Here is a 22,673-nt window from a genome sequence, read left to right on the forward strand (position 1 = left end):
CCATTAAATCACAAATGCAATGATTTGTTTATTTATTATCGTAAGATGACACGAAAAGTCATTCCATAAAAATGGCAACAAATGTAAATAATGTGTTGATTTACAAATATATTCATTATTATTATATATTATCCCTCTATCTCGTACTAAGTTAAAAAATGATTGGGTTTCCTGGTGTGTCCACACATACCGCGACATATTTCTTCTTCGCATTTGTAACGTATGTCAACATCTGTTTTTTTTTTTATTCACCTGACTCTAGTTGCGAAAAAAGGTATTTCCATTGCAGTTTTGCGTGATATACCATTTGCGCTAAGTAAAAAAATGATTCAGTTTCCTGGTGTGTCCACACATACGACACCACACTTCTTTTAAAACTCTTCTTCTTTGTTTATTGTAACATCCACCAACATCTGTTTTTTTTTTTTTTGTTTTTGTGCGTGTGACGAGTTGCGCAAAAAGGTCTTTCCATTGCAGTTTTGCGTGATATACCAGTTGCGCTACGCCCGAAATACCACCTCTTGACAGCGCCAAAACTTTTAATGGAAACATGAGAATTTGGCGAAATTGACATGAGAAGTCATTCCATAAACATGGTGACGAACATAAATATCACATCGATCATCCGTTTTTTTTTTTTTTGTTTTTTTTTTATTCATGTGAGTCTAGTTGCGGAAAAAACTCTTTCTATTTCAGTTTTGTGTGATATACCAATTTAGCTACACCAAAAAAAACACACCTCTTGCCAGTGCAAAAACGTTTCACTGAAAAATTTGAGGTTTGGCGAAATTGTCGTTTTTCCATTAGGCAAAATTTTATTCCCGATATTTACTAAATGTTGAAAAAAACAGAAGTGGGCACTGTCGATTTTTCCATTAAATCACAAATGCAATGATTTTTTTATTTATTATCGTAAGATGACACGAAAAGTCATTCCATAAAAATGGCAACAAACGTAAATAATGTGTTGATTTACAAATATATTCATTATTATTATATATTATCCCTCTATCTCATACTAAGTTAAAAAATGATTGGGTTTCCTGGTGTGTCCACACATACCGCGACATATTTCTTCTTCGCTTTTTGTAACGTATGTCAACATCTGTTTTTTTTTTATTCACCTGACTCTAGTTGCGAAAAAAAGTCTTTCCATTGCAGTTTTGCGTGATATACCATTTGCGCTAAGTAAAAAAATGATTCAGTTTCCTGGTGTGTCCACACATGCGACACCACACTTCTTTTAAAACTCTTCTTCTTTGTTTATTGTAACATCCACCAACATCTGTTTTTTTTTTTTTTTGTTTTTGTGCGTGTGACGAGTTGCGCAAAAAGGTCTTTCCATTGCAGTTTTGCGTGATATACCAGTTGCGCTACGCCCGAAAAACCACCTCTTGCCAGCGCAAAAACTTTTAATCAAAAAATGACAGTTGTCGTTTTTTCATTTGGTAAATTTTTTATATATTTGCGCAATTTGAGGGTCAGTGGAAAAGCAACGACTGATGTGCATGTACATGATCTTTAGCTGAGTTTATAAAACAGAAATAAATAACATCTGTTGCTATAATCAGATCCATACCCGTATGCATACATGTATATATCAGGACGTGTAACAATCATTTCCTACGTCAGCTCATATATTCAATTCAGATGATGTTAATGGATTTGTAATTTATTTACATTACGCCTCATCAGCCCCAGAGAAGAAAAAAAGAGTCAAACTGAGAGGTTTCATGTGTAAACACACCCTTTTGTGTGTGCGTACATGCACACATGCACACATGTATGAGTGCAGAATTATAAGCATATGTCTTTCCATGTGTGTTTGAGGCCTGTGTGTTTAAACAGGCAACTTCACTCAAAGCCTAATGGAGGGACACTGTACAGCAGGGGTGTCAAACATGCGGCCCGGGGGCCAAATCCGGCCCACCAAAGGGATCAATCCGGCCTGTGGGATGAATTTGTGAAATCCAAAAATAACATTGAAAATATTAACACTCAAGGATGTTAAAATAATTATAGGTCAGGTAATTCTAAAGTGGATCAGACCAGTAAAACACTATCATAATAAACTATAAATAACAAAAACTGCAAATTTGTCTCTTTGTTTTAGCGTAAAAAATGTAAAATTACACAAAAATGTTTACATTTACAGACTAGTCTTTTCCAAAAAAAATGTGAATATCTGAAATGTCTTAAGAGAAGTATGTGGAATTTTAATAATATCCTCCCTGTTATTTAATGTTTGGTGTATTTGTAGATCCACTGCGATCTGTAAGTTGTGATTCATGTGTATAAATGATAAACTAAGGCGTAATATTGTTAACATTGTACTTATTTTACTAAAGAATTTTCAGGTTGTTCATATTTGTTCATGTTTAGTTCAAGTACAGTTTGTAGATGTAAACATTTTAATTACAGAATTTTAAGTGTATTTTTGCGTGTATTGTGGGATATTTAAGCATATTTAAGTGTATTTTTGCGTGTATTGTAGCATATTTAAGTGTATTTTTGTGTGTATTGTGGGATATTTATGCATATTTAAGTGTATTTTTGCGTGTATTGTAGCATATTTAAGTGTATTTTTGTGTGTATTGTGGGATATTTATGCATATTTAAGTGTATTTTTGCGTGTATTGTAGGATTTTTGAGCATAATTAAGTGTATTTTGGCATGTATTGTAGGATATTTAAGCAAATTTAAGTGCATTTTTGCGTGTATTGTAGGATATTTAAGCATATTTAAGTGTATTTTTGCGTGTATTGTAGAATATTTAAGCATATTTAAGTGTATTTTTGAATGTATTGTAGGATATTTAAGCATATTTAAGGGTATTTTTGTGTGTATTGTAGGATATTTAAGCATATTTAAGTATATTTTTGCGTGTATTGTAGGATATTTAAGCATATTTAAGTATATTTTTGCATGTATTGTAGGATATTTAAGCATATTTATTATTATTATAATTTTTTTTTTCCTGTGTATTGTTTATTTCCAGGGAGGTATTCACTTCTTGTGAAATGAATTTACGAGAATACATCCTCCTTTTAACGCGGACCTCTGAGGTCTGTGTTAAAATCAGCTCTTTAACGAGGACCTGGGCGAGCGCTCACTTTTAACCAACTAGCCCAGAAACGGGATAGCGCATTTTGCGTTGTGTTGGGGTAAACAAACTAACGAACAAACGCATTTTGCGTTGCACTAGTTGTTAACGAACAAAGAGCGAGCCCAGAAACAGGATAGCTCAAAATGCGTTAAATAGACGCATTTTGCGTTGTGCTGGGCTTAACGATTTAACGAACTAGTGCAGAAACGAGCCCCAGGTTTGTTACACATTGAAGTCATTCAGTAGATTGTAGTATTTCACCACCCAGCACCTAAGAGCATGCAGAATGAAATGCTCAGAAAAGTTCAGGTTTTTTTTTCTTTCCTCACTTTCATCACTGATGAAAACAATATAAATGCTGGAATAAATATTAAATATTGCATACAAACTTCAGACTTAAAGTTCATATATCTATTAAGAGTCATATTTATGAATGTTTTTTTGAACATTTCCACTCCTCTGTGCAGCTGTTCCACTGTAAAACACTGGAGGCCAACGTCTGACAGAACCTGAACATATATACTGTAGGAGAACCCTATTTATGTTTTAGACGCCTGGTAAAACTGCAGTTGTGACCTTTGGACCACAAGTTAAAGTCATCCACACAGCCTGTCATGGCCGGAGCCTCCTCAGGAGACCGCTGAAACGCTGAACTGGGTTGTTTTTCTTTGTTTTTTTCTCTCCTTTCACTTCAGAAAAAAAAAAAAGTCTTTATAGAGGTTCTAGCAGCGTTTCTTTCTCAAACAGACCTGAACATCACCTCTTATTAGTTCCTTAAGGACCTTTCTTTTGCAGCACTTTTAATATTTGTCAGGCGATATGTCAGTGAAACTAGCTGTGATAGACTTGTGAGTTTCAGCTGCTTTATTCCTGCACCCAGACCTGCTGTGATCTCACTGTAGTCTGACCTGCTTCATTAACCTGATGTTAAGCAGAAGGCACAACACTGTTTAACCCAGAAAGACCCACTGCTGATTTGGTGGCAGCTCCCAAAGGAATTTTTTTTCCTCTATTTTTAACCTTTCTTAGGTACGGAAGAGGATTAGGGCCACTGGGGAAAAAAAAATAAGTAAAAAGATTAAGGCCCAATATATTTTTAAAATTATTATTATGAGAAAAAAGTCAGAATTCTGACAAAAAAGTCAGAATTCCACAAACAAACAAAATCTGAATTCTGAGATTTAAGTCAGAATTCTGAGATTAAAGTCTGAGTTCTGAGGAAAAAAAAGTCAGAATTCTACAAATCAAAACAAAAAAAAAAATCTGAATTCCAAGATTAAAGTCTGAATTTTGAGATTAATGTCAGAATTCGGAGATTAATGTCTGAATTCCAAGATTAAACTCAGAATTCTGCAAACAAACAAAAAATATCTGAATTCCAAGAATAAAGTCAGAATTCTGAGGGAAAAGTCAGAATTCCAATATTAAAATCACAATTCTGATATTAAAGTCAGAATTCGGATATTAAAGTCAGAATTCCAACATTAAAATCAGAATTCTGATATTAAAGTCTGAATTCTGAGAAAAAAGTCAAAATTTTGAGATTAAAGTCAGAATTCCGAGGTTAAAGTCAGGATTCTGAGAAAAAATTCAGAATTCTGAGATCAAAGTCAGAATTCCAAGATTAAAGTCTGAATTCTGAGATTAAAGTCAGAATTCCGAGATTAAAGTGAAAATTCTGAGAGAAAAGTCAGAATTCCAAGATTAAAGTCATAATTCTGACATTAAAGCCTGAATTCTGAGATGAAAGTCAGAATTCCGAGATTAAAGTCATAATTCTGACATTATAATCTGAATTCTGAGATTAAAGTCAGAATTCTCTGACCCCAGGAAGAATAGCTGTAGCTATGATCCAGCTAATGGGGGTCCTAAAGAAAGAAAGAACGGAAGGAGGGGAGAAGAAAGGAGGAGGGGAAAAAGAAGGAAAAAAGGAGAGAGACAGTGATAAATTGTTTGATCAGTGGATTAAATACAGGAAAATACTTAATTTTCACTGAAAAAACGCAGAATACTGAGGATAATATTGTAATAAATGGTGATGAATCACCTCAGAAAGGTTCAATAGACAGAAAAATGTATTGGAGAACTGGCACAAAAGCAGCTCTGGGTCTTTATGCATGTGTTAACGTCATTCTTTCGTTAGTCGCTGTTTCTTTTTTAAATAATAAAGTGCTTGAATAGATGTATTTTCTGTTCCGTGTTCTTAATGAACTCTATAATCAGGCTTGGTTGACGCTGGTTCATCTCACAGAGAAGCTGTGTGGCTGTGTTAGGGCGAAGGTTGCTGGGATTTATGGAAACACTTGGGTCTCGGAGCAGCCATTTTTGTCTCAAAGGTTCATTTATTGCCGAGCTGATACGAGGCAGGCCGCTTGAAATGGAAGGGAATTAACCTCGCCCTTCCTGGCACAGTCATATTACCTGACCAGTACCATTTTTTAATTTCAGTTCCAAACCGCAATAGAAGGTGATGGGATTTCTGGAAACGTGCACTGTTTCAAGGTTGCTTTCCTGCGGCCCACCATCAGTATTCATGTCAGGAAATTAGAAAAATTTGAGTGCCTCGCAGCATTAGGACTGAGAGGGAACAGATTTCTCCCAAAAGTTAGTCCTAAAAAAAAGGAATCTGGCTAAGACTAGTCTTATACAAAAAAAATGTGAATATCTGAACTGTCTTAAGAGAAGTATGTGGAATTTTAATAATATTCTCCCTGTTATTTAATGTTTGGTGTATTTGTAGATCCACTGTGATCTCTAAGTTGTGATTCACATGTATAAATGATAAACTAAGGCGTAATATTGTTAACATTGCACTTATTTTACTAAAGAATTTTCAGGTTGTTCATATTTGTTCATGTTTAGTTCAAGTACAATTCGTAGATGTAAACATTTTAATTACAGAATTTTAAGTGTATTTTTGCGTGTATTGTGGGATATTTAAGCATATTTAAGTGTATTTTGGCGTGTATTGTGGGATATTTAAGCATACTTAAGTGTATTTTTGCGTGTATTGTAGCATATCTAAGTGTATTTTTGTGTGTATTGTAGGATATTTGAGCATATTTAAATGTATTTTTGCGTGTATTGTAAAATATTTAAGCATATTTAAGTGTATTTTTGCATGTATTGTAGGATATTTAAGCATATTTAAGTGTATTTTTGCATGTATTGTAGGATTTTTGAGCATAATTAAGTGTATTTTTGCGTGTATTGTAGGATATTTAAACATAATTAAGTGTAGTTTTGTGTGTATTGTAGGATATTTAAGCATATTTAAGTGTAGTTTTGCGTGTATTGTAGGATATTTAAGCATATTTAAGTATATTTTTGCATGTATTGTAGGATATTTAAGCATATTTAAGTGTATTTTTGCGTGTATTGTAGAATATTTAAACATATTTAAGTGTATTTTTGCGAGTATTGTAGAATATTTAAACATATTTAAGTGTATTTTTGCATGTATTGTAGAATATTTAAGCATATTTAAGTGTATTTTTGCATGTATTGTAGGATTTTTGAGCATATTTAAGTGCATTTTTGCGTGTATTGTAGGATATTTAAGCATTTTTTAAATTTTATTTATTTATTTTTTCCTATGTATTGTTTATTTCCAGGGAGGTATTCACTTCTTGTGAAATGAATCTACAAGAATACATCCTCCTTTTAACGTGGACCTCTGAGGTCTGCGTTAAAATCAGCTCTTTAACGAGGACCTGGGCGAGCGCTCACTTTTAACCAACTAGCCCAGAAACGGGATAGCACATTTTGCGTTGTGTTGGGGTTAACGTCCTAAAAAAGAAGGAATCTGGCTAAAATTTGCTTAGAGGTCTTATTTATGTCTTTGTGCATAAGAAAAAATTGTATAATATAAGTGAAAAACATTTCGCTGAACATTCCAGCTCGTCTAACTCGGCCTCTATCTGTCTAAAATGCAACTACTTCGAATATATCCTATCGTCTAAATTCATCTTCATTACTACTTCATTCCTTTCCGGGGAGAGGCTGCATGACCCTGGATTACAGGTCAGAAAATTCCTCCTTTTTTTCCAGCGTAAAAAATCAGGGAAGCTTTATTTTCCCATCTGTGGCAATCAGACTTGACAAGTTGTAGATATGTAATGGTTTTGGAAAGACATCCTGATTTATCCAGCTAGAGCAGCGGTGTCAAACTCATGTTAGTTCAGGGGCCACATGAAGCCAAATTTGATCAACAGTGGGCCGGACCAGTAAAATAATAACATAATAATTATATATAAATAGGGCTGGTTAAGTTAACGCATTATTACGCCCCCCCCCCCCCCCCCAAATATAACTATATACAACTAATATAACTGTGATTAATCGTGATTAATCGAAGAAATCCATGCAATTAATTGCGATGTCACGTCTGTCCACCAGCAAAAGTTTTCACATACACGTGCTATTCCAAATCCAATATTTCTGAAAATAGAGTTTCCACTGTCGAATAATATCAGTAGTCTGTGCACAAATGTATTAGCATTATTTCAACACAGTTCTACGCATTTCTTACGACTTTTTTTTTTTGACAAAAATGGCCACCCTAAGGAAATTTTAGCAGATTTTTTTTATTTTTTTTATTTTAATGAACCTATTTTCCGTGGCGCTAAAAAAAAGTCCACTCAGCTGAACACCATTCATTTAATTTTTTAAGCAAAGAAACATGTATTTACTGACATACTGTGTAAAAACTATGAAATAAAAGCATTTTTAACCTCCTGAGACCCAGCAATGCATTTCTGTCCTCTGTAGGGGACAAAAGTTTGACCGGTTTTACTTAAAAAAAAATGCTGTCCATTGTAAAGGACATTCCATTTAAAAAAAAAATAAAAAAAATAAAAAAAATATCTCGGGGAAAAAAACAAACAAAAAAAAAACTGTTGCATTATGTAGTTTCCAATCAAGACAATTGTTTAATAAATCTCCTTTAGCCTATTGGCCCACCTGCGGGCCGAAAAAATTATATTAATATTAGTGGTGGGCAGCGATTAATTTTTTTAATCGTGATTAATCACGTGGATTTCTGCGATTAATCGCATAGTTGTATGTGTGTGTGTGTGTGTGTGTGGGGGGGCATCAACAGCATTTTTTGCCTTTCAGTGATATTTCAGACTGGAAGTACTCCGGTGATAAAAAAATAATTGCACGTCAGTGCGTCCAAACAACTGTGTCCTTCTCAACCCCACCATCTGAAGACATTCATTCATTCATTCATTTTCTGAACCCGCTTTATCCTCACTAGGGTCACGGGGGTCGCTTGGAGCCTATCCCAGCTACATAGGGGCGAAGGCGGGGTACACCCTGGACAAGTCGCCAGTTCATCGCAGGGCTCATCTGAAGACATTTAAAATGAAAATGTCCATGTAAAAAACCACTACTTTTACACATGTTTATGTCCCCACCAGTGTATTTACAGTTGTGAGTGACTGACAGGAGTCTTAAGCCCACTATTAAGTACTAATACTAATAAGCTCAATAATATGTGATGTTCAGTTGTTCAAAGCAAGCAAAAGGAGCCCTGAAGTGGTCAGAATAAGTGGCACTAACGTATGTTTTGTCCTTTCAGTGTTACCGTAGTCAGTTCAGACATAAGAAGGAACTAACAGACATGTTTCTTTCACTCTGTATGGCCCCAAAAACATTTGCCTGTGAGTGTTCTATGTTCAGTTGTTGTAAGAATGAGTAGTATAAAATATCTCTGATGTGAACCTTTGTTGCTGAATAAAAAGACGTTGTAAATCTTAAATTAAGCTGTAAATGCTAATTGTTAGCGTGTCTATGAATTTTCCCATTCAAGATAGGATCGAGATAAAATGACTGCTAATACAACAATCACATTGTAAATGAGTAAAAGTTAGTTCAAAGGCTGGCATATTAGACCTAAACACAACCAATGAATAAACTTAACATGAGCCTGCATAAAGAATTAGCAACCCATCTCTGACTGCTAGCATAAACGAATTAGCTTAAACATGTTAATAACACACTGTAATAAACACATCCAAAATAACGTCATAAACATGTTTCTAACGGCACGTTTGCATGTGAAATTATTTAGCAAACAACAGAATGATTGATACATACAGGTGTTGAACTGCAGGAGTTACACAAAGTTTGATTCAGCATTACTTGTAAAGTTCGCCGGTTTTCTCCTCTCAGCTGCACATACACACAGCACCGGTGTGTGGACCGGCAAAATAAAAGCATGAGTTTCAAAATAAGAATCCGTATGTATAAATCAACTAAGACTTGCTTGAAAGGCAGAACAATAATAAAACGGCGTTAACGTGAGATAAAAAAAATTGGCGGCGTTATTTAATGAATGCGTTAACGCGGTAATAACGCGTTAACTTGCCCACCCCTAATTAATATTCATCTACTATAAAAACACAATAAATCAGGACAATGGATGTTTTTTTCAACTTTTGCTAAAAGTTTAGATCCTAATGTTAATGAAAGTACATCAAAAGTGTATTTTAGTGCAAACTTTAATGTTCAAACATGATTTTTAATCTTTGTGGGGTGAAATATACGCTATTAAAAATCTCCACCACAAACAATTAATTTATGCATATCATCGTCAATCCAGCCAAAAAAAAAAAACAGGCGAGGATAAAAAATTCTAATTTCTCTTTTAGTTTGTTACAGTTTACTCAGGCATAGTAATAGATACAATATTTTAGACAATGGGAATAGATTCTGTGAGGTCTCTAAATGTCCATAGACACCAAGAACATCCATATGAACCTTATTATTGTGAAGTAATTCTTCATTTACTTTGGGTAGGTTTTTTTTAGGCATTTTATTCCCCTGAAAATATGGTCAGGGTTAAACAGGTTAAAAAAAATAAAAAATCCGTATTTCTCAATTCTTTGAACAAAGTTGGTAGACCTTACCCCAAGGAACCTCGGCTGTGAATTTCTGCTGATTCTGGATGACAGTTTTGGAGAACAAGTTTCTAGAAATGTAGACATAGATGATCTTGGGTTTGACCTTTCAAGGTCACTCAAGGTCAAAGGTCATGGAACCAAATTAAAACCCATATGTGACTTCCTATCTATTGCCAATAGTAATTATATCACTATCGAAGTTATAGCACTTTGAAATGTGTCCCATTATAAACCAATTGGAATTTTTAAAATTTCAAAAAACCAAGAACCAAGACACCAAGAACATCCATATGAACCTTATTATTGTGAAGTAATTCTTCATTTACTTTGGGTATGTCTTTTTAGGCGTTTTTCTCCTGAAAATATGGTCAGGATTTAACAGGTTATTGGAAAAAAGCTAAAATTTTCACTTTCCTTGACAAAAATGGCCACTCATATGACCCCTTAAGTAAATTTTAGCCAAATCATAAGTGTCTGAAGAAATGAAATATTGAAAATTCGTTGCTGAGAATAGATAATTACCAGAGCAGAGCAGATGAATGAAGGGGTAGATGATTGTGGAGAGAAGAGAAGAGAACAGTGTGGCTGAGAAAGTAAAGCAAACATGGGCCCAGACAGCAGACAGAACAAGAGCTGGGAAAACAGATCCAGGTCCAAAGGTCTCTGTTAGAAGACACCAGTAGATGTGCAGCTCTGTCAGCACCGGCTGTGCTCCCTTCTGGCCCACCGGCAGTTACAGCCCACTCAGGGGTGGTAGGCCCACCGACAGCCGGGTTTACAGCCGCACAAAAACACCGTCCAAACCTGGAGAGTGGAGCTCAGAGAATAGGTCCTCCTCATAAAGGAACATTCCTGCTCTTTATATGCCATGTGTTAAACTTTAAAGGTAAGAGCCGTTTGCTTTGATCACACTAGTCATTAGTGAGGTAACGCTGGTTCACCTGCGCTTTTTCTGGTTTTGTACATGAATCAAAGGTAATGACCTGATTTGATCTGTATCTGAATCTGCAAAATGTTATATTTATACTAGTACTGTCAAACGATTACAGTTTTAATCAGATTAATCACTGGGTTGCTGTGGATTAACCCTTTCATGCACGAATTATGAGAACTTTAGTCAAGATTTTTTTCTTCAGTGTTTAGCCATGAAAAAAACAATGCGATTGAGTTTTTTTTTTCTATGGAGTTACAAAAATATCCATGCATTTCATTTTTGAAGAAAAGAAACGTGTTAAAAAACCCAATATCAGAAAGTGATATGAAAACAATGAAATAAAAACATTTTTAATGCTGCTAATCTGATGTCTTCTCACATTTTAACATATTCTAATGCTAGTAATTACTCACTTTATGGAGATAATATGCAAAAAAACCCTTCTTGTCTAACAAATAACAATTGATTTACACTCAAACATGTTAGTGCAGATCAGGTTTATCAAGAACAGTAAAAATACAGTAATGATCTGAATTACAGTGTATGGGATGGTGCATAAGTGTCCACTGTGTTGGCTGATATGGAACTAAAACAACAAAACCAATTAATATACAAGAGAACAGCTGGAGAAGAACTGTCCACTGGAGTGGACAGTGCATGAAAGGGTTAATTTCGATCAATCATGATTAAATATAATTAATTTTTAACATGCATGAATTATGAGAATCTTATTCAAGATTTTTTTTTCCTGAGTGTTTTTATGCCTCTTTATGCATTAAAAAAAACAATGTGATTGAAAATTTTTTATGAACCTATTTTCATGGAGTTACAAAAATGTCCATTCAACTGGACACCATGCGTTTAATTCTTGAAGCAAAAAAACATGCATTTACTGACTGAAACTATGAAATAATTTTTAAAAATGCTGCTAATTTGATATTTTCTCACATTTTTAACATACTATAATACTAGGTATTACTCATTCAGATTATATGCAACAAAAAAACCCCAACTTTTTGTTTAAAAAAAATTACAGTCTAATAAAAATTAGCAATTTATTTACACTTAAAAATGTTTCTGCAGATCAGGTTTATCGAGAACAGGAAAGTTACAGTACTGGTATGAATTACAGTGTATGGGATGGTGCATAAGGGTCAAAACACAGTATTCGAAATCTCTCTGACGGGACATTTTAGAGACAGTTTGACAGATTAGTGTTGCTAAATGACCCACATTTTTTGCTCTAGTTGGACCATAAGGGATTATCCAAAACAAGGAGCTACTTTATATTGAAATATATGTTGGAATGTGTTTTGGCTGATATAACAACAAAATCCATGAATATACAAGAGAACAGCTGTAGAATAGCAGTCCACTGTAGTGACCACTATGCATGAAAGGGTTAATCTATATTAATCGAGTTTCAGTTTGCATGAACAAACAGACTCATGAAAGAAGGGAATATATATGCACTTAACATGTTTGTTAAACACCTTCAATAGGTTCAACAAAACAACTGGAAACAACTGTTCCGTCTTGTTTGTTTGTTTTTTTTTTTGTCCTCATATTTCCATCCAGAGGACCATCACGCTGTTGACCATCTTCTATCTTTAACCCTGTAAAGTCTGAACCATTCAATCATTGACAGAAAATTCCAGTTCTTTGAAACTGGAGCCTTTATCGGTCCTTCTGAATAACCCCCCTTTTTTTTTTTTTTTTTTCAAATATCAATTTCGATGTATGAGTTTCAATTTTGTATCATATTTGATACATCAGGTCTCAATGCTCAAATATTATTATTTTTGAACAAACAAAAACATAACACAAACATGTCTAACAAATTGGTAATACCTTTTCAAAACTGCCAAAGTTCTGCCTCCGTCTTCATTAATGACAATCTTGTAGTGTCACTGGAAAGGCCTCTGGTGAATGAATTCCTCCCCCTGGTGGATTATCTGTGTATTGCATGTATCAAATTGTATACATCAGGTTTTTTTTAAGAAAAAAGAATCCCACTGGTCATGTAGAGGGCTTCAAAACTCAGGTATCAAATATGATGCATTTGGCGTTACAGGGTGAAAAAAAAAAAAAAAAAAAAAATATATATATATATATATTAAAAAATTGCAAGATGCACAAAAGCACTTTTTCAACAAATAGAATTCCACAATATAATTAGAAATGTATCCTATGTGGAAAATTCAAACTCATGTATCAAATATGATACATTTGGCATTATAGGGTTAACGCGTTAATTTTAACAGCCCTAATTTATACATGAATTTTAACCCATAAAGACCCAGTGCTACTTTTGTGGCAGTTCCCAAATTAATATTTATCTCTTTTTAACCTTTCTATAGTGATTCATAACCATTTATGATAATATTATGCTCTGTATTTTGTATTTTTCCACTGTAAATCATCTATTTTCCTGTATTTAATTACCTATATTTAATGTAATTCAAAGGTTATTATTTCAGAAACAGGGAAAATTGATGAAAAAGGGACTTTTTCAGCAAAGATATCAATAACTTAACATAAACCAAGCGTGTCCATCCACTGTTATTTATCAAACTACATGAATTTTACTGGTTAATCAATGTAGTAGACGATTGTGGTGTTTCCACGGTAACTACGGAGCCTCTGAACGTCCAAATGGGTCATATCTGATGACCATGAAAAGATGATAAACTGTATTTTACACCAATTATTTCCATGTATTGATAGAATTAATGGATGAACAGGTATTAGACGCTTTAGATCAGTAGATGCTTTTGTCACCAGTGGATGTTTGGGTGTTTATGGGTTAACACTGTTGACATCTAACTCACCTCATTCATTCATACACTGTTCGGGTGGAATTGGAATCAGGCGGTGCTCTGGTTTTTGCAGCTGCTTCAGACATAACCTTTAAAGAAAATAACAATGATAATAAAAATATTCCACCTCAATGTTCGCATAGGAATAGTTTTGGTCACACAACACGATCTTCATATTGAAATTTCCACTTTTGTCAGCCATTTACTTGATTCATTTCATGCTTTAGAAGTGGAGCGCTGCATTTTCTTAGTATTTCAATGACAGGCGCTGCATCCAAATTCAACACACTTCATACTCAGAGGATGCTCTTGAAAGTTCACCTTCACTGCCAGATAATCCTTTAAAATCCTGGGAAATATAAGCAATTACTTCAAAAGCCACAAGAGAGATCGTCAAATAGCATCAGATCTATGTATAATTGAATACTTTGATTATTTAATATTCATGTGTATCTGCTACAGCCTTTGGATTTGGCTTAGGTTTATTATTCTGCTGTCATTATTACTATTGTATTGTGTGATATTTATAGTATTCTGTCTCTGCATGTTGTAATACTTCCCAGAAAATATATGCAATTCATGTGCGGTTGGTTTTGGATATGCTAAACATTCATGTGTCACGTTTCGTTGCACTCAAAAACACATTAGAATAGAATTTCAGATCATTATCTTGTTAGGACAAAAAAAAACATGAAGAAATTTCTGTATATGTATAATATATCTGTAATGTCTAACACACTGTAATCCAACCTCTAATGCAGGGGTGTCAAACATGCAACCCGGGGGCCAAAACCGGCCCGCCAAAGGGTCCAGTCTGGCCCGCGGGATGAATTTGCAAAAATTACACTTACGATATGAACAATCAAGGATGTCGAACTCGTTTTAGTTTGGGTTTCATATACAGAACAATATGATCTCAACTAAAATAACAGCAGAATAACCTACAAATAATGACTCCAAATGTTCTTAGTTTAATGTGAAAAACATTATATTACATTACACCTATAAATAATGACAACTCTAAATTTTTCTCTTCGTTTTAGTGTAAAAACTTACATTAACCTCCTAAGACCCAGGAAATGTCAGCAAAGTACAAGCTTTTTTGTTTTTTATTAAATAAGTGCCTATATTGGAAAATCATGATGCAACCGTTTTTTGCAGTTTTTAAAATTTTCATGGAATGTCCTTCGTGGCGGGCAGTTTTCTTTTCTTTTCTTTTTTTTTTTTTTTTTTTTGAATAAAGTTATGAAACTCTTGTTCCACAAATGTGGACAGAAAACCCATAGTTGAGTCTTAGGAGGTTAAATTATGAAAATTTTAACATTTACAAACTATCCTTTAACAATAAAACATGAAAAACCTGAAATTTTGAAAGTAAAATTTTCTGCCTGTTATTAAATATTTTGTGTGTTTGTAGAGCCAATCCATAATATGTATAAATGGTAAGTTGAGGTGTAATATTGTTAAAATTGCCCTTATTTTTCTCAAGAAATCTCAGTTTTTTCAGGTTATTCACATCATTTATGTTTGGATAGTTTGTAAAGGTACATATTTTCATGGTTTAATTTTATTTGCACTAAAACAAAGAGAAAAATTTGGAGTCGTCATTATTTACAGGTTATTATGCTATTGTTTTACTGGTCTGGCCCACTTGAGATCAATTTGGATCTAATGTATATGGGTCAATATATACTTAGCACCATTAAAAATGCGCGGGTCAGTATATTTGGAGATCTATTAAATTAATTGGTTTGGGGTTACCTTCATATTAAAGAGGGAAGCATTGGTCATTAGAGAATGAAATGTGGACAAATTGTGATCAACTTAACATATTTATTCAGTCACTGAAAACAGGTACTCAGAAATTGAAAGTGTCTTCATTCAATATCAGGTGTGTCCACCTCTGGGTTCCAAACAGGCTGTGCAGCGACGACGCATGGAACTAATGCCGTATTTCCACTACATGGAACTGGCTCGACTCGGCTCGACTCGACTCGGGTACCAGGTCCTATTCCTGGAGAACATTTCCATTACAGGATACTACCCACTTTACAGTACCTGGACGTCATACGATGCGGTGCATTACTTCTGTGTCGTCTGCTCAGAGAGTTGCTGATAAATTCGCTCGTTGCATCTCGTCAAGCTCATACTGAATTTTTACGTCTGAACCTCCTCGACAAACCATGGTGTAGTTTTGGGCTGTCACCATGTGGATTAACTTACCGCTATATTTACTGTAAACTTCTGCATCTGTTTTTTGTAAAACGGCGGGTCACAGAGACGACTCTCTGACCAGTCAGTGTTCTGCAGTGTTTACACGTCACATTTTAGTATCTGGTCCCCAGTCCTGGAACCTCAGTGGAGGTGATACCAAAAAACTAGTACCGGGTACCAGATTCCAGGTCCTTTTTCGCAATGGAAACACGAAAAGGCCGAGTCGAGTCGAGCCGATACCACGTAGTGGAAATGCGGCATAAGTCCCATGATCCTGTCCTGAGGGATTCCATCTGATCCAATTACTCAGACGACTGATTATACTGCAGTGACAGAGCAGACGGTGAGCGACTTCACCACAGCTCAGACCGACTCGTAACATACCAATGACACATTCTCTCTGTTGTATCATACATCTTGCCATTTTGAGCTGGAAAAAAACATTTGGGTGTTTTCTTCACTGCCTTTATATCGGCTATTGCCCACACCTAAAGTTACCAGTCAAGCGTGACTCTGTATAAAAAATTTGACTCAATGTCCGACATTAAGGCATTAATCCAAACAGCAACACTGTGCACATCAGGAATGAAAAAAATACAGCTGTTAACTGTGTTACTCAACTAGTGAGCAACACATACAAAATAGGGCAAAATAGGCAATAGGGCCTGAGCAAAGAATTTTCTGGAAATTACATCATGTTTGGACCATGCGTTTTTAATGGCTTTAAGTATATAATTGAGGGACTTTTGAAGTCCATGGGATATATCTTGCATACATTTTTATTAAAAGTAAAACAAATAATTATATTTTTTATGTTCATTATGATCATGTCTTTAAAAATTCCATAATTATTGAATTACGGAACAATCACTTATTAATAAATGATTAAATAACAACCACCTTCTAATAAGCTAAACAATAATAAAATGAGCTTATTCAATAATAGTTTTGATTGTGTTCTTTTTATTAAGTTGAGATAATCATGACAGATATTTCATTTTTGGCAATATATTAAATTTTATATGGAAAATAACAAATTGTATCTGTGTCAACTAAGTTACCTATTACAAAAACACCTCTGAAGGAAGTGTTGACGTCATGTCATGATGTCATTTCCTCCTGAAGAAAACACCTGCAAGACTCTAACATGTTCTGTCTCCTATTTGTTAGTTATTTCAGATAAAGTAGTGTGAGTCAAGTGTGTATTTATCAGTTTTATGTCAATAGTGTTACTACAATATCTATAAATAACTTTCAATTTCAATTTTACTTACTTATATATGTTATTTAGAACAATTTTTCTGTATAAATGCCATGTGGTGTTATGATTATGTTGATTTTAGGCCTGAAAACAGCAGAAATGTCAACTATGTTACCCTGTAAAGGGAACTCAAAAAGTCCCTCAATTATATATTGACCTTTAAATATGTATATAGCCTATAGAGTTGTATTGTTTGTTTTTTACGCATGCTCTTTTTCTTGCCGTTTATCCTGATGCTGCTGTAACCAGTGAATTTCTCCTATTATTGGATCAATAAAGTTACTTATCTTTTTTTTAAACACATGCAATAATACAGTTCACGACAACATCAAAATTAACTCCTCTGCTAAAATTTAATGTTGCAGTATTAATTCTTAAGTCCTATTCATAACCTAATGTTTAGAATAAGAGTCCCATCAGATGTTTGCGCTGTAAACAATACAGAGAGTCAATCATGGAAAGTGAAAAATCCATTATAAAGGGCTTTACTATGAAATTGCTGCTTTCTATTGTATTTGCCCCGGGGAAAGATGTATTTTTTTTTCCCTGAAAGTGTGCATAATGGACCTTTCTCTGCCTTATCCCCATATTTTTCTCAGTGAAGGGCATGTTGGCGGGCAGAGCATTCAGCCATCTGTAGCTCAGCCCTTCGCCGTAGGAAGCCCATAAAGCCCAGACCTGACAGGTCCACTCTATCACTGCGCTGCTGGGTCCAATAGGCTGGTAACAAAAGCTGCACACAGATACAAAGACTGACACCTTCATTCCTGAACAGAACTGACCACACCACTGGAACCACATTCTACCATGAAGTTACTATGTGGAAACAGCCTTTTCCTCAGTCACTGTTTAACCCATAAAGACCCACTGGTTACTTTTCTTCAGTGATTTTTTTTCACCATTTATTGTAATATTATCCTCTTTACTTTTAGATTTTTTCAGTTTAAATAATATGTTCTTCTATATTTAATCGGGCTGTCAAAATTAACACGTTAATCCGGATTAATTCATCATCATGATTAACCCTTTCATGCATGAATTACGAGAACCTTAGTTGAGTTTTTTTTTTTTTTTTTTTGAGTGTTTTTATTCCTCCTTAGGCATGAAAAAACAATGAGATTGAGTTTTTTTGGGGTTTTTTTTTTTCATAGATTTACAAAAATGTCCACTCAGCTACACCATGAATTTTATTCTTGAAGTAAAGAAACATGTATTTAAAACCCAATATCATAAAGTGATATGAAAACAGTGAAATGAAATCATGTTTAATGCAGCTAATCTGATGTTTTCTCACTTTTTTTTTTTTTTTTCATTGTATACATCAGCAGCAAAACAGTTTATCAAAACATTTAAGAAGCAATGTGTAGTTCTCCACTATGTGGACATTTAGCTGCCATGCAATTTTTTTTCATAATACATACAAAAGTGTAAAAAAAAAAAAAAAAAAAAAAAACAGAAAAAAAAAAAAAACCCCAAAACAAATAAACAAAAACCCCCCCCAAAAAATATAAATGGGTGCTTACGGTTTCAGTATTTCTCACATATAAAAAAAAAAACAAAAACAATCATAGCATTACAATACTTCTGGATTCTTCAAACATCACACATATTCACGCAGAAAAACACAAAACAAAGAAAAAACACAGGGAAATTACAAAAAAAAAAAAAAAAAGGGACACCTATAGAGGAATAACAGAGATTCTGGATGGCTAAAGGATACAAACTTGATCCATTTGTCACAAATACGATAAAATGTATCCCTCTGAATTCAAAAACAAAAAAACAGACAAAACAAAAACAAAAAGCTAGACATACCTACACGCACCCCCCCACAAAAAAAAAAAAGGGGGGGGGGGGGGGGGGCATTAATCACAAGAAAAAGAAGGAAGTGATTCAAAAAAAGTTAAGAAGGGCTGCCATTTATTATAGAACTTAAAAGGGATGGCTTTCAAAGAAAGCCCAATCTTTTCAATTTTTAAGAAGGACATAATATCTTTAAGCCACTGAGCACTAGAAGGACTCTTTGTGGATTTCCAATGGAGGAGAAGGTGGCGTCTTGCCAATAGTGAGGTGAAAGCGATAACCTCCAACTGGTTAGAACTATATCTGTTGGAATCTTCCGGACAGCCAAATATGCCAATATGAGGAGAAGGATCTACTGTGATTGAAAGTACCTTAGAAATTATGTCAAAGTACTTTTGCCAAAATGAAAAGATTGCTGGGCACAAATAAAACATATGGGACAGATTACAGGGTGAAGTGTGACATTTCTCACATTTTTAACATATTCTAATACTAGTTATTACTCAGTTCATTGAGATAATATGCAAAAAATAACAATTAACAATTGATTTCCACTCAAGAACCAATCAAGAACAGCAAAGTTACAGTAATGGTATGAATTGCAGTTTATGAGATGGTGCATAAGTGTCCACTGTGTTGGTTGATATGGAACTAAAACAACTAAATCCATGAAAATACAAGAGAACAGCTGGAGAATAACTGTCCACTGTAGTGACCACTATGCATGAAACGGTTAATCTCATGAATAATTTTAACGCAATTAACCCATCTGCAGCACAGAATGACTCTGAATGTCTCTTGCAATGCATTTGGGTCAGTTTGTCCAAGTAGAGTTAACGTCGCACATGAACAAATGGGCATGAACAAATGATCCGGTAGTGACAGGCAGCAGAACCAACCCGTAAAGATGGAAGATGCTAAACAGCACGTTGGTCCTCTGGATGGAAATATGAGGACAAAAAAACCCAAGAAAAAACAGTCGACCGACATAAAGTATTATACACACTCTGCAGGAAGCACTTCCATCTTAATACAACGTTAACACGAAGCGTATGTTAGTCAGGGATTCTGCTAGCACTTCAGCTAACATGTTGCCCGGCTTGCGACAAACACACTAAGCACATTTATGTTCCCTTCTTTAATGAGCCTTTATGCTCATGCAAAATGAAATGTGATTAACATAGGTTAAAAATGTATGATATTTAATCTTGATTAACTGAAATTAATCCACAGCAACCCTGTGAATAATCTGATTAAAAATTTTAATCATTTGACAGTGCTAATATTTAACTAATGTGTTGACCCGTAGGTGGTAGTTTTAATGCTAGGGAGAGCTGACTTTTGGGAAAAGATGTTATATATTATAACATTTTTATTATAATGATATCTATATTTTATAAGTACTATACAAATTGTTTGCTCATTCATTCTTTAAAATTTAAATGATAATTAATATATTAATACCATTATTTAGGGACTGAAGTTAGTAAATGCATTTTCCTGTTTTTAACTTTATTTCCCATCATGCAGCGTGGTACAGCACTTCCCATCAACCGTCATGGGTATAGCAACATGATTGTAAGGTTACTGTATTCCAAAATGACTAATATCTCCCAAAATTTTGGTCCTATCAACTTGTTTATGCTAGTTTCTTCCTTGACTTTCTTGGTAAATTCCACTGGCATTTTCAGTTGGGTCAGCCCTGCGATGAACTGGCGAAATGTCCAGGGTGTACCCCGCCTTCGCCCATAAGTAGCTGGGATAGGCTCCAAGCGACCCCCGTGACCCTAGTGAGGATAAAGCGGGTTCAGATAACGAATAAATTAATGAATTTTCAGTTGAATAACCTCTCAACTGGCATGTCTGTTTCTGAATATGAAATGTGACACCATGGCAACATGGCCCTATTGTTTATCTGCTACGAGGTAACCCACTTCAATTCTATGATTCTATAATTCTGGGCATAGCAATATGAATGTACGGCTATAGTATTCCAAAATTACTAATATTTCCCAAAATATTGATCCTATCAACTTGCCATTATTGCTACTTTCTTCCTTGACCAAAAATATTTAAGAATGCCAAACTTTAACAGTCAGCTCTGTATGGATTTTGTGTGATGCCCGAGACACACACACACAAACACACAGAGTCCACTTCCCTTTTAAAATGTAGATTCACTGTTCATGTAGATCAGGGGTGTCAAACATGCTGCTCGGGGGCCAAAACCGGCCCGCCAAAGGGTCCAATCTGGCCCACGGGATGAATTAGTGACATGCAAAAATTACACTGAAGATATTAACAATCAAGGATGTCAAAATGATTTTAGGTCAGTTTCATCTGAAGTGGATCAGACCAGTAAAATACTATCATAATAAACTATAAACAATAAAAACTACACATTTTTCTCTTTGTTTTAGTGTAAAAAAAAAAAGTAAAATTACACAAATATTAACATTTACAGACTAGCCTTTTACAAAAAATGTGAAAAACCTGAACAAATGTGAACGATCTGAAATGTCTTAAGAGAATTAAGTGTAATTGTACCAATATTCCGTCTGTTATTAAATGTTTTGTGTATTTGCAGACCCACTGTGATCTGTAAGTTGTAATGAACATGTGAAAATGAGAAGCTGAGGCCAAATAATGGCCTAAATTGTTAAAAATTGCATGTTTTTTCTTAATAAATTTCATTTTGGTCATGGTTGTTCATGTTTTTCCACATTTTTTTTAAAGGATAGTTTGTAGATGTAAAAAATTTAATAGTATACAGTAATTTTCCTTTTTTCACTCTAAAACATAGAAATTAGACATACAAATTTTGGAATTGATATTATTTATGTATTATTGTGTTATTATTTTAATCATCACCGGCCCACTGCAGGTCATATTGGGCTCTATGTGGCCCCTGAACTAACATGAGTTTGACACCGCTGATGTAGATGGTCATTAAAGCTCAGAGTAAATGCAAAAATTTTTATATCAAAACAGAGAAATATGAAGAAAAAGTGGCTTTTTCAGCACAGATGTCAATAACTGAACATAAAAACAAGTGTTTCCATCCATTGTCATTGATCAAACTACAGTGGTTTTACTGGTGAATCAGTGTTATAGAAAATGACGGTGTTTCCATGGTAACTACAGAGCCTCTGAACGTCCAAATGGGTCATATCTGATGACCATGAAAAGATGAATAACTGTATTTTGCACCGGTTATTTACATGTATTGATAGGATTAATGGATGTACAGGTATTAAACAGTTTAAATCAGTAGGTGTTTTGGTTGATGGTGGGTGTTTGGGTCTTTATGGGTTAAAAGTGTTTTTAGAGGAGGATCGTAACAACCTGCAGTATAGCAAGGACAAAACTAGTCTCATCTGTGTTGTTAAAAGCATTATTTACTGCTCTGTCCAATCAGGCAGATGCTTTTCTTACTCAGCATCCTTGATGTGGTTGTTTCACAGTCCCGCTACTGTACTTAAAATATTAAATAAATTATTCAGCAGACAGAAGACAACGTCAAGCGAACCACAAATGACTTTTATTAGGGGAAATTTGCATCCAGACAGTGTTTAATGTCTTTCCACTAAGCCGACCCCATTTTACTCAATAATTCTGTGTAATTCGT

At 34.5% G+C, this 22,673-nt stretch overlaps 1 long non-coding RNA gene across 1 annotated transcript; it reads left to right on the forward strand.

The window, feature by feature from the left end:
• The first annotated feature begins 224 nt into the window (after positions 1-224).
• LOC115420577 (uncharacterized) lies at positions 225-531 on the forward strand. The gene is made up of 2 exons (XR_003935560.1): positions 225-274; positions 463-531. It is a non-coding gene; the product is annotated as an uncharacterized LOC115420577 (long non-coding RNA).
• Positions 532-22,673: the final 22,142 nt, after the last annotated feature.

The sequence above is a fragment of the Sphaeramia orbicularis genome, chromosome 6, assembly GCF_902148855.1.
Source record: "Sphaeramia orbicularis chromosome 6, fSphaOr1.1, whole genome shotgun sequence".
Classification (NCBI taxonomy): domain Eukaryota; kingdom Metazoa; phylum Chordata; class Actinopteri; order Kurtiformes; family Apogonidae; genus Sphaeramia; species Sphaeramia orbicularis.